Source organism: Fundulus heteroclitus, chromosome 21 (assembly GCF_011125445.2).
Source record: "Fundulus heteroclitus isolate FHET01 chromosome 21, MU-UCD_Fhet_4.1, whole genome shotgun sequence".
In the NCBI taxonomy this organism is placed as follows: domain Eukaryota; kingdom Metazoa; phylum Chordata; class Actinopteri; order Cyprinodontiformes; family Fundulidae; genus Fundulus; species Fundulus heteroclitus.
The window spans coordinates 3,905,556-3,918,144 of NC_046381.1; the positions used below are offsets into that span (position 1 = coordinate 3,905,556).

The 12,589-nt window shown below is 40.9% G+C and overlaps 1 protein-coding gene across 3 annotated transcripts in view; it reads right to left on the reverse strand.

Annotated features, from left to right (window-relative positions):
• Positions 1 to 12,589, reverse strand: part of dpp6a (dipeptidyl-peptidase 6a) — a 350,399-nt gene that overhangs the window by 227,305 nt on the left and 110,505 nt on the right. The window lies entirely within an intron of this gene.

Here is a 12,589-nt window from a genome sequence, read left to right on the forward strand (position 1 = left end):
CTGGAAAATAAAGTGATTTACTGACACTTAAACAACAAACCTCATCTTTGTTTTACTCATTAAGTGAAATATTGTTCAGCTACTTCAAAAGTTATAAGACCCTTAACCCCCGTAGCTTTGGCAGAAGCAACTGATTATGTTTCTTGTGGCCATCTACACATTTTTTGACATCATGCAGAGGAACATTTACCTCTCTCCTTATTTTCAGCTGTAAAACCTTGTGTTGTTGTTTTTCAGGCTACCCCATGGGATCTCAATGCCAGGGGCCTCGACTCAGACGAGTACTTTTCCTAATTACCAGCGACTCTTAGTGGATTTAGTGCAAGAATCAGAGTCATTCTCATGTTGCAGGGTCCAGTTCTGCATCAGCAGATTTTTTTTTATTTTTTTTTTAACGGTGATCTCACATTTTCTTGAAAAACCTAAAGTAAAATAAATGGGTCTTTCTATTATTGTGAGTTATCCAGGTCCTGCTGCAGCAAAACATCCCCCAAACCATGACATTTCCATCTCCATGAATCACAGTTGTAAAGAGATGGGGTTTTTTCCACCTGAAAGGCTGCATTTGGTTCATGGCAAACATGTCCTCTCTTCTGCTGTCTAAATAATTCAACTGCAGAACATTATTCTAGAAGCCATGGTCTTTGTCTACATTCTCTCTGGCAAACCTCAGTCTGGTCTTCATGTTTTTCTCAGAGAGCAAAAGGTTTCCTTCTTACACACCTCCCATGCGCAGTCTTTTTCTTGTCGTACACCCATGCTCTTTCACATTAAAGTAGCAAGAGCCTGTGTTGACGTTTCAGGATTTATGGAGAACTCTTAGCATTTTGCAGCCTGCTTTTAAGGTGAACGATCTCAGACAGCCATGCCTGAGCATTTCATATCCTCTACTTTAAGACTGTTTTTCGTACAGGTGAATTGTTGAAATCTGACTCCTTTCAGACCTCTTTTGACTCCCTTACCAGACACATTAAAGGCTGTTATAATTTTTCTTTCTGAATACCTCAGACAGCTCCTGTGGTGTTCCCTCTCACTTTAACATCCAGGAGACCACCAGCCAAAATGCTTTAGGTTTAAACAGGGTAAGTCCCCTTCAAAATGCTGAGCAATTTTCTTCTACCCATGGTCAACTGATGCAATACACCTCTGGGTGACCAATTGAAGTGGAAAAAATGTGGGGTTTACTCAATTTATTTCATACCAGGAAATGCATTTCTTATAAATTACATTTTACCAAAAAAAAAAAGGTTTAAAGGGTTCCTTTTTGTCATTGCCATTTATATTGTACAACTCAAACTTTAGGTAAAATTATTAAAGTGACATTCAACATACGTCCAAATATGTCAGAAAAACCAGCAGGCTCGCTGTGTATCTACCCATCAAATAAATACAGATTCCTTAATCATCTACCAAAGACGGGTCCAGTGGCAAACCTCTGTTGCATACACAGCCAATCACATGCCAACATTACCGATGACATCACATGCCCAAAAGCCCTTTGCACAGGGATTCATTCAGGACATTTGGGACTTAAAATTATTGATCTGATAATAATTGATCTAGATGAATGGATACAGGGACAGATATTTGAAGAAAACTAAATTCATTTTATGCAGTGATATAGATTTTTGCAAATTACAAACCATGTAAAAACATCTTTAATCACTTCAGAATACTTCAGTCCTAGTTTGACATTGCAATGTGATTTTCAGGCTTTTGCCGTCTAAGGGTACTTGTAATGCCATGTATTAAAAAAAAAAAGCTTTTTCTTCAAAGCACTTAAGGATTTATATTAAACTGGAGATGATGAAAAGCGGCCCAACCCCCTTAAAACATGGCATCTATTTACATTAACCAGGCAAGAAAATGAATGAACTCCTTCACAGCACAACTGAGAGAAGCATTTCTTTTTCCTCTTGGTATTGCGGTGCATAACATCGAAAAACACTATTCAGCCCCATTATCTTTCACCTGATTAGTAAGGCCTTCCAGGATGGAGAACGCCATCCTCTGCTTGACTAACAAACTAAATGCGTTGACATTTCTTTTCTGACGCGTAGTTAAAGAAAATAGGCTAATTCTAACGTGAATGTGGGTCTTTTTATAATGAAAACTGATTGGTGGCAGATCACCACACCTGTTTAAGAGGTGCCTCTAAATCCATTAGAGATGCCGAACGCTGCAGAGACCCCTTCTGGTGTTTGTAATTATGCTAAATATTTACCACCCGTCTCCATCAAATCTGTCTCAGACTCCAACACAGGAGATGACTGCAGTCCTTTCTAGACAGCTGCAACCATAAAAAAAAATTGGGGAAAGTTGCAGGATATCAGCAATTCAGTTATTAAATAAACTTGTGGCATGGTGTAATTGCTCAGAATCTGGAGGAACAGCTCGTTGCTGGAACAAAGATGCACCCTGCTTTAGGGCAGCAGAGGGCAGACCTGATCGCTTTAATCCCAGCCATGATGCTCCTTCACTCAGCGGATAGCAGCAGACCTCAGAGGCTCTGAGAGGACAAGATAACTCATTAAACAGAACAGACTTGCTCTAACAACCCTCTCTGAGTTACAATCATGCATAAAAATAAACTCTTCCCCCCCCCCCCCCCCCCCCACAGATGGAGGAAGATTTACAAGAAGTTAATCACTTCAACATTCATTTATTCTCATCTTGTTTAGGACTGCATTCTTCTGCTGGTTTGAATCTCTTGAAAAAAGATGCCACCCCACATTTAGTGTGAGAGAAATTAAGCCACCAAAAAGAATAATCAAACACCTCTATCATGAAAAATAAGTTTAGATGTGCTGGTACATCTCAGGCTGTCAGCCAACCCCCCCACCTCGCCTATGATGGATAACCTCTCATTTCATCCAGAGCTGCACTTCTACAGCAGAAATGTCCCAGGAGGGCTTTGGTCTCTAAATCCTTTCCTCCTCCATAAAAAACTAAGGTGTTACAGAAAGGGCACGGCGGTGGCAGAGTGAGCCGTCGCTGTCGAGAACACGTCCAAAATAAATAATAATAAATATACCATTGGCAGAATTTTGCCCACAGGAGGCAATTCATGCATACAGAAAGAGTCGGTGAACCATTAGATAATTCAAAGTAAAGATCTATATCTTTGATTTCCCAACAGTGTGACTGAAGGGGAAAATTGCTCCTATTACTTTGTGTAATTTTGTAAAAAAAAAAGAAAAAAAGAAAAATACTTTCTTTAGTAGAAAGCATAATACAAATCTAAATGCTAATTTATTATTTATTATTCTTTTTTTTGCTGGATTATACCCTCTATATTTAATCTCTCCTTGGATATAACAGTAAAGTCTTAATATAGTGGAGGTTAATCTCACACCTGACATTTTGGGGGGGGGGGGTACCTTTAATTGGAGCGTTTAGGTATATCAGCGGCAGAGATGTACAAAAACAACATTCAAATGTTTTAGTTTTTAATAAAACCACCAACAATAACGGTGGCCCTTGCTGTCAGTACATTGTGCAACGCCATCCCAAGCTTCTCTACAGGATTTAGGTTTGAGGAGAGACGGGGCCCTGGAAGAAGGGTCAGTTTATGCCCGGTGAAGCACTACTGCGTTGATTTGGTGACATTCAGCAGCGATTGGACATTTCCAGTTTTTTTGACAGAGCAAACAAACAAAAAAAAAAAAAAAATAACTTTTTGCTTAAGGAATACAGCTCAAAGAGAGGACGTGTTACTGCTGGAAGGGCTTGATGAAGCACCGATTAATGCCAACAAGAGGCTGAAACAGGCAGCGACGAGAATAATGATCACCTTCAGAACCTAAGCCGCCATTAATCTATCTATATTCCTGTTTGAAGTTTTTCATTTGACTGTTTTCCAACCATGATGTAAACACCACATACTTCTTCCGTCACGTCATCATTCTGTGTAGCTTTAGAATCCAACTGTAGGTTAGCTCCTTCTTCATTACTGATCTAGTGTGTAACTCCACGCATTTCTGCCACCGTCAAGCCCAAACTTCCCCATTGTGGGAAAATAAAGGCACGTGTCATCTATTAACGTGGCATCCCAGGACAGTCGCCATGCGACTGACATACTGTACTAATCCTTTGTTAAAGTACGGACACACAGTTACGGCCTTTACTGGGTGAACCGTGCAGAACTAGATCGGCTGCACAGTTTCTACGGCACACCTCGCTCTCCGTGCTGTAACAAACCCGGGGCCTTGTTTTAATGTGCAGTCGGTGCTAGCTGGTTTTAGTAAACCCGACATCAGTCTGTTTGCTTGTCGATCATTCATAGATGTCTTGGTGGAGAATGTCGGTATATGAAGATAAAATCCGTCTAGTCTAGTCTGCGCCAGTTCTCTACATGTCCTGATTCCATGCATCTTTACCTGGCCAAATGGCTCAGATATCTAAGCAGGGCTCTTTCAGCAGCCATATAAATTATAAGTGGCCTTCTGCAGCATCAATGTGAAATAAAAACAGATAAAAAAACCCCACTAAGTTTAAGTGTATTAACCCTACTTAGCAATACTCTAGGTCAGTAGACTGACACCTGCTGCGGCACCTCAGAGTCACATGCATGAAAGGGACAGTTTTAGGTAGTTAAATAATGATCTACAATGAAATAGCACAACAAACTGACATTTTATTTAATAAAGGATGAACTATACGTGACACGAGTTTGATGGATTTTTTTAAGCCTTGGCCTCTCCCAGCTTGTTTAAAATGGTCTGCCGTTTCATAAAACAGAATCTAACAATGCTCCCAGAGGCTGTGAAAAAGGAAGTGGGCGCACAGATTACTGATTATCACATATTACTTACTATTAATAATAATTATTATTACTACTACAGCAGCACACGTCCACTACACTTAAAAACTACACCACCTGGAAAATGACCGCCCCACACAGGACATAGGCAAGAATAGTAAATTTGATGAACATGATCTTAAGATGGCTGTTTGAATGAGTTGCATTATTTATTCATTTAGTTGTTGATTTTATGCCTTTGTTGTGTCCTCCGCCGCCCGCATATCCAGTGTACAAAATTAACTTCCTGAGCCACCGGCCAAGTTAGCCGTTAGATGTAAGAATCGACCGGCAGAGCATATTATTTACCGGCCAAAATATTAATTCTGACCCTAACCCCTTCTAAATATCTCCACATATATATATATATATATATATATATATCTCCACATATATATATATATATATATATATATATATATATATATATATATATATATATATATATATATATATGCCAGTAATACGTGCCAGTATTTCTAGAGGGTGCTGCACTTGAAGCAGAGAAAAGAAGGAAATCATTTTAGCTGAATAACAGAGAAGTTTGACCTTGCCATGTTAAAAGTAAATCCCTCAATTGAAGCTGTGATGGGCTCGGGCATTCGCAGCGGGAGCAAAGGTGATGGCGAGGGCGAGAAAGAGCCAGAACTTATGAATTTCTATCGCAGCGGCGCAATCTCTCTCTGCTGCAGTCCATTTCTGGCCGAGAGGACCGTCATAAACCTCCAGCTTCAATCGCCGGCTCCACAGAGGGGCGATCAATCTGGCCATTACTCGGGGATGGTCGCGTGTGCTTCATGACGAAAGAACCCAATTTGCAACTGCAGCGGTTTTACACACCCTGACATCTGCTCCCCAGCCTCGGCAAGAAGTCGCAGCAGCAGTTTTTTTTAAAAAGTGGCGCGTCCGACTGATTTAAAAGCCCCAAATTTTACCAGGCAAGCAGCAGAATAAGTTTGAGCTTTAGATTAAAAGGCGTTTTAGTGAATGTGTTGTGGGGGTGGGGGGGTTGTTTGTGTGTGTTCGGCTGTTTGCGGCCGCCGGCCTGCGGGCTTGTTGTGAATGACGGGGGGAGATTGAAGGTGGTGGAGCCTGACGCTGTTGGAGTTAAAATTAAATGGCCAAATTAATAGGTGCTGTCACTTTGCTGCTGCAAAGCACCAACTCGTCTCAGCACCAATCCGACTGCAACACCTTCGGTTTGATCGACATCCCCATCTGTCCTCTAATGGGGGGGTTGGTGGTGGGGGTGGTGGTAGTAGGGGGGAGGGGGGTTGTTTTCTCCCTCTCACTTGCTTTCAGAGCATTCCCAAGGAGAAATACTACACAAATGATAAAATACGAGTAGTTAAAAACATTTGACTAATAATATTCTGTTAATTCTTCAACTTCATGATGCATGCGTATCGACTTGCAAATTTATTCTGTACAGCCACATGGAGCACGGCAAATTGAGTCAAAATCTTATTCGAAACGGGCAAGATAATGTCCCAGGGATATTTAGAGGGACAGCGTGAGCAGGAGCGGGGAGGAAAACACGGAAAACAGCCGCAAGGTGCAAGCAGCCATGAGCTGTACCTTGGAGCACGTGTGTATGTAAAGTGTTCGAGGCACAAAGGTAATTTGCAGCAGGGTAGGAGAAGAAATGCGTCTCAGTTATCTGCTGCTCCTCTGTTGACTTGGATTCCATTTCCCAGACAGGGCCAAGCAGAATAATTTCACGTATGGTGGTCCAAGTAGAGAAAAAAAAAAAAAGAAGAGAAAAACTCTGTTTGCCGAGGGTTGATTTGTCATTCTGGCAGCTCGGCAATAACCCAACAAAGTCCAGAAGCGGGAACAGAAAGAAAGTGGGGGGAAAAATTTGAGTGCAAAACCAACAGCCTCTGTACGAGGTTGATAAATTGCGGCGGTCGTTGAATGTGTGCATGTTTTTGGAATAATAAGAAGTCACAAATCACTGAGTCGATTCAGACAATAAAAGGCAGTCAGAGGAAACGGTTTTATTTGTAGACCAACAGAAAAGAAATAAGTTTCAAGAGTTCAGTGATATTTCCCCCCCAAAAAAAAAAAAAATTATCCATGGTAGAGAGAGGAAGGCAAAGACATTTGGAAAAGTCTGATACACAGAGCACCGATCAATCCATCACATTAAAATGGTGACGGCCGCAAACCTACCAAGACATGGTGGTCCCCCTGAACGAAGAGGACGGGCGAGGAGGCCATTAGACGGGCTGCTGAAAGGGGCTGTGTTAACTGGAGGAGCTGGAGCAGGGCTCGCCTTAGCCGAATATTTTCTGTTTTTCGACGTTTTTTTTTTTTTTTTTTCTTAAACTTGACGGAAAAATCTGAAGGCCACCTTCCGATTTGACAGACTGCGATTCACACTCCTGACCACTTGTTGGCAATTTAGCATAGCAGACGCTTTCTCACTTCACTAGGAAAAATGTCACCATAGCGGACTGTCCGAAGTTCCTTCACAAAGAACAATATCGACGAGGGTTTTGATAAAAGAGGTGAAAAAAGAGGAACTAATGGAGTGGAAGTGGAGGAGCAAAAAAACACTCAGGTGGAGGAGTTAAGGAGTTCTTCCTGCAAATGGCGGGTTGCTGGTCCGATCGCCTGCTCCAACCGTCTCAGTCGTTGTTTCCTTGGGCAAGACACTTCCCCCGGATTGCTTGCTGGAAGTAGTGCTAACATTTCTGGTGGTGCCGATATATGGCAACCTCGCCTCTGCCAGTCTGCCCCAGGGCAGCTGTGGCTACTAGCATAGCTCACCACCGTCTGGGTGTGAACGGGTGAATGCCTAATTGTAGTGTAAAGCACCTTGGGGTCGTTAGACCAGTTAAAGCACTATACAAAGCCATTTAAAGTGGGAGTTCTTCTGGCTGAGGAGTGAGGATGGAAAATTTTTTATATGCGACATATGTGAAAAAGCTAACATAAGAAACAGATTTGTCCGATTATGCCAGAGCGGTTGTGCAATTCAGGTGAATGCAGATTTTAAGTGCACTCGTTTCATTTTGTTGTTTTGTAGATGTAGTTACTGGGACAACAGTCAGCTTTGGTTGTCACAACGCAGAAAAAAGGTTACACATATTCATCTGGTTTATGTGGATTCTCAGTTCAGCTTGTTTGGACTTAATATTAATTACAAAGAGTGAAAATAAATGTTTAATGTTATCATAAAAAAATGAAGAAATGGGTAACAATAGATTATGACAGGAGTTTTTTTAACCCCATCAGTCAAAAAGACAAAAAAAATGGCAAAAAAAAGTAACCCAAGTAGAGAGTTTGTACACAAACTATCAGCCATGCACTCCAATTCAAACACGTGGAGGAAAGAGCTTTGGTCTGACAAGAGCAAAAATAAACTTTTGGGCCTACATGGAAAAGACAATGGACATCACCCTAAAACACCATGAAACGTAAAGGCGGCAGCATCATGATGAGGGAATGGCTCAAAGATGGTTTGGAAGAAGGACAGAGGGTCAAAAAGTAGAGAACAATTTCAGCCTCTAGATGTGCAAAGCTGGCAGGGACATACTTTAAATCCTTTAGAATTCCTTTAATTGAAGCAGTTTCATCGGCCAAGATTGTGAGAACAAAGAAGCGTGCCGGTTTCAAATGTGGACGGTTTCGCAGGCGGGACGTCTGGACGGGAATCCCGTCCGACTACGCTTGTCCGATACAGCCAACCCATCTTCGTGCGGACAGGGCCTGAACGACAGAAGAGTAGAAGAGGACCAGCAGCTGTTTCTGAGTTGTGGCAGGAAGCATAGACTCTGCTGGGCCTTCTTTCAAAAAGTGCGTCTATATCAGCGTCTTTGTGCAACGGTAATTGTAGAACAAGGTTGTTCTTAGTATTGCATTGGGGGCGAATGAATACTCCAAACAATTCCAATTTTAAATTGTAAACAATACACATCATGCACACCAGACCTAGTTGGTGTACGTTTTCATTAGTGATAGTTGATTGATGTGTGTGACATCATGGCTGCATGATGTGCACTCAGCAGACAAGCAGGCGTTGCCTTTAAAGGAAGGAATTACAAATAATTTGCGGATAATGTTGCCTTCTTTTTGTCCCAAAGTTTCTCGCTCGACAGAATTTGGCAGCAAACGTCATTCAGTTCAGATTTAACAGAAAACATTAGCACCACTCATGAGCTCACTCATTTAAATCAGAGTTATGCACATCAAGAAATTTCAGTCTGAATATTCTAATAAAAAAATAATAATCAATGATCGCCTCAGTTTTATCTCACGGTGCAGCTTTATATGACCTATTTTATCTGACATTTCTTGATGCACCTCTGTTTTGGCCCCACCTTACTTAACCTCATTCCATCCCCTTAATCCATCAGCACAAGTGGGGTTTTGGCAGCTTCCCAGTCCTGCTTACATTTTTATTAATTTTTTTTACAAACAGTTGCACCAGCACAACCCAAACCCACTTGGTTTTTAAATTACGTCTTACAGGTTCCTTAGGCTGTGTTGGTTGAGGTGCTCCTTCGGTCAAATATACATTTTCTCCAAAGCCGGAATGATAACCTTTGTGTTTCTGTTTCCAACAAAGACAACTTCTATGCACCCCGAGGTTCTTTCGTACAGGGGTGTGATTTTGATTTTACTATAAAATAAACATTAAACCTTCTGGAGCGACCAGCCTTAAGCCTATCATTCAAGCAGAGTTCATTTGAATTGTTGCATTTTCAGGGACAGCGCACTGACTCATGATCATAATAAACTGATCTTTGAGACGGTTGAGGTTGAGGTTTTGGAAATACCAATCTGAAAGCTTAATGTTAGTCTGTGTTATCCATTCCAATTGTTTAATGTTTCTAGGATCGTTATAGTGAAGCAACGACTTCACTTAATTAAGGCAATGTAGCTATAAATGTCTGTGGAACGAATAATGAATAATAAACAATAAAAGTTAGATTTTTGACCCATGTTGTTAAGATGTGTGGTCATTTTTTCATTCTTAAAAAAGGGGGGCACAACAGAAGACAAGTGAGAACCGCTGCTTTAATGGAAGAGTTTCAGTTCCTGTCCGATGTATGTTTAAGCACCAAACTATCAAGGATCTTTATGGTTACACTTTGAATTCGAACCAATTAAAAAAGTCCAACTCAATCTGTTTCACTTGGCAACACTCCTTATGTCTCAGAAGAGTTTTTAATTCAGCTGCTTTTAACAATATTTGGCTGTTTGGAAGGCGCTCACCATATGGCTTCTTATTAAACTGATTTAATGCAGTACCTTTGGCCTCATTAGGAAGGTTGCCTATGACAAATATTTAAATGCATTGATGCCCCCTTTCTTATTATACTGTGTTTCTGCTTGTTTTGCTGCAAAGACCCCCCCCCCCCAGTCTCACACACACACACCAGAGCTCATTGTTAATGTGTCCCCTCAGACTGCTCAAACCATAGCTGCAAGATGTTTGCAGGCTGGCCAGAGGAAGGGAAAAAGGCAGAGGCTGAATGGCAAAGAATAGAGAAAACAGAAGGTGTGACTTGAAAAGATGAACAGTTTTGATAAATGTGGCTCTCCTGAGTGCATCAAACCCACAACTGCTTAGTAAAAAAATAAATAACACAAAGGCTTTGTTAGGACCACAGCAACCTGTGGTAATTACCTGATGGCTTTTTAAGTTGTTTTCCTGCAAGATTCAAGACTCCTTGTGGACGCTGCGCCAAGCCGGGGTGGCCAGAATGCATTAGCCGCGACTGAAATTAGCACAAAAACAATCAATGCATTCAATCTAAAAACTGGGCATTTCCCCAAGCTTTTTATTTTTTTGGCTCAGAAAGTAAAAAAAATAAAAAAATAAAAAAAAAAATGTTTTTTTTTTTTGAATGACTACAAAGGTTGTACAGAAATCCTGCACGTTTAATGCAATTATCGATTTCTTTGAAGAGACGCAGGATTTAAATGTCATAGAGGAACTAGGCCGGAGACGAATGTCCGCAGAGAAAATTATTTATTCATGTTTCAGCCTTTGCAGCGTGTTGCAGTCAATTATCTGTCATTCCAAGAAGAATCAATACTGAATTTAGCTTTTTCTTCCTCCTCACTGATATAACCCCCATTTCCACAGAACCAATCTGCCGCGCACAACAGAGGAGAAAACAAAAAAAGTGTTTTTCAATAACATTTTTACTTCCGTCTTAAAGCGTCATTAAAATGCATTCCAACATCCTTCGCTTGGCGCATAAAGAGTCTCTAGTGTTTAAAGTGAGATATTTCCATCAGGGATAATACTTCATGAGCTGCAAACCATTTCAATTTTACAGAGAGATTGGAATTGGACACATTAGGCGGGAAATGGGACGTCTTCATGTAGAGTAGCAGTGATGAGTGCTGTCTGCCTGAGGAGGTATGAGGAGAACTTGAGAACTTTGTGTTAAATTTCAGCTCATCAAACATCCAAAACAGGCCCGGCGGCTGGGTTTTTTTTCAGCTGTAAATCAACCGATCTGCACGTGTCGAAGAGGCGACGGCAGGTTCGGTGTACGAGGGAGGAGGGCGATGGATCCTGCACATCAAGGTTGCGTGCAACTTAAGTTATAAGGAAAAAAATAAGTACAAATAGTGGACTTTCCTGTGGTTCAACGCTTTTTATCACTTTAATTGCTGATACTCTGAGTGTTGAGGTAATTAAAAAACAAGCCAGCTGAGTTAAAAGTGAAAGTCAATAATTAGCTCTTAATGACATAATTAAAACCTCCTCTGACGCTTTATGGGACAAAGCTCTAGGTTTTCGTGGCAGGATAACTTATACAAGAAAAGCATTTTTCAGCTTGAACACCCCATTCTTCCCAGATCCGCATGAACATTTTCTAACATATGGTCTCTTTTCAGATTGCTCTGTCACAGATGTCCGCCACCTGGAACAGAGTCCCTCTGTTTCCATTTGAGCAAATATTGTCCTTCATTTTGCCTCTTATGAAATAATAGTGCCTTGCAAAATTATTTATACCACTTGCATTTAAGGGCATTGAATCATAGAGCACTAAATCCCAATAAATCAAAGAAAATTTCAGAATTTAATTCAGGGAAAACTCCTGATAGCCAGTTACACTTTCCTTCCATTTCACAATCAGGCACTAAGTCGAGCTGATCGAAAATGGCCGGTGTCGTGTAGGTTGTAGATGTGTTCCTGCTCCAGCACAGCAGACCCAAATAACAAAATTAGTTCCTCAGTCACAAAGTTCTGCAGGAGCCAGCTAATAACCTGTTCATTTGATTCTGGGTAACGTGCTGGACGTGGGCCCACACTCATCTATGGATAAAACTCAGTCCCAATGAACTAAGTCTCAGTTTATGGTTGCAAAAGCAGTTTTGATTACTTGTCAGATTTGGTTTCACCTTTAAATGATCTTCTCTGAGATCAAATGGTTTAAATGATTATTTAAAAGGTATTTTAAAAGGTAATGCTAGTCAGAAAACAGGTGCCAGGATAAATCACAGTGGGTGTGGGCGCTTTCATATGCTGGCGTTTGTAGAAACACTTCAGCCGTCAGATGGGAAATGTCTATTCTTAAGATGCACTGTGCAACGTGTGTAAATTTATAGTTAATATATAGTGTGCAAGAGCTTAAGGAATTATATTCTTTAAAATGACTGACAGACTATGTTGGGGAGAAAGAGTTCACTGGTCTACATACAGTCCAAGGGAATTAAGGTGAAAACAAGAGACACTTCTATCTGCCACTTAATGAATCTTGCATGCAGATGTTATTGTGCAGACAGAGCTAGTAGACGGAGTTACATATGTAACGT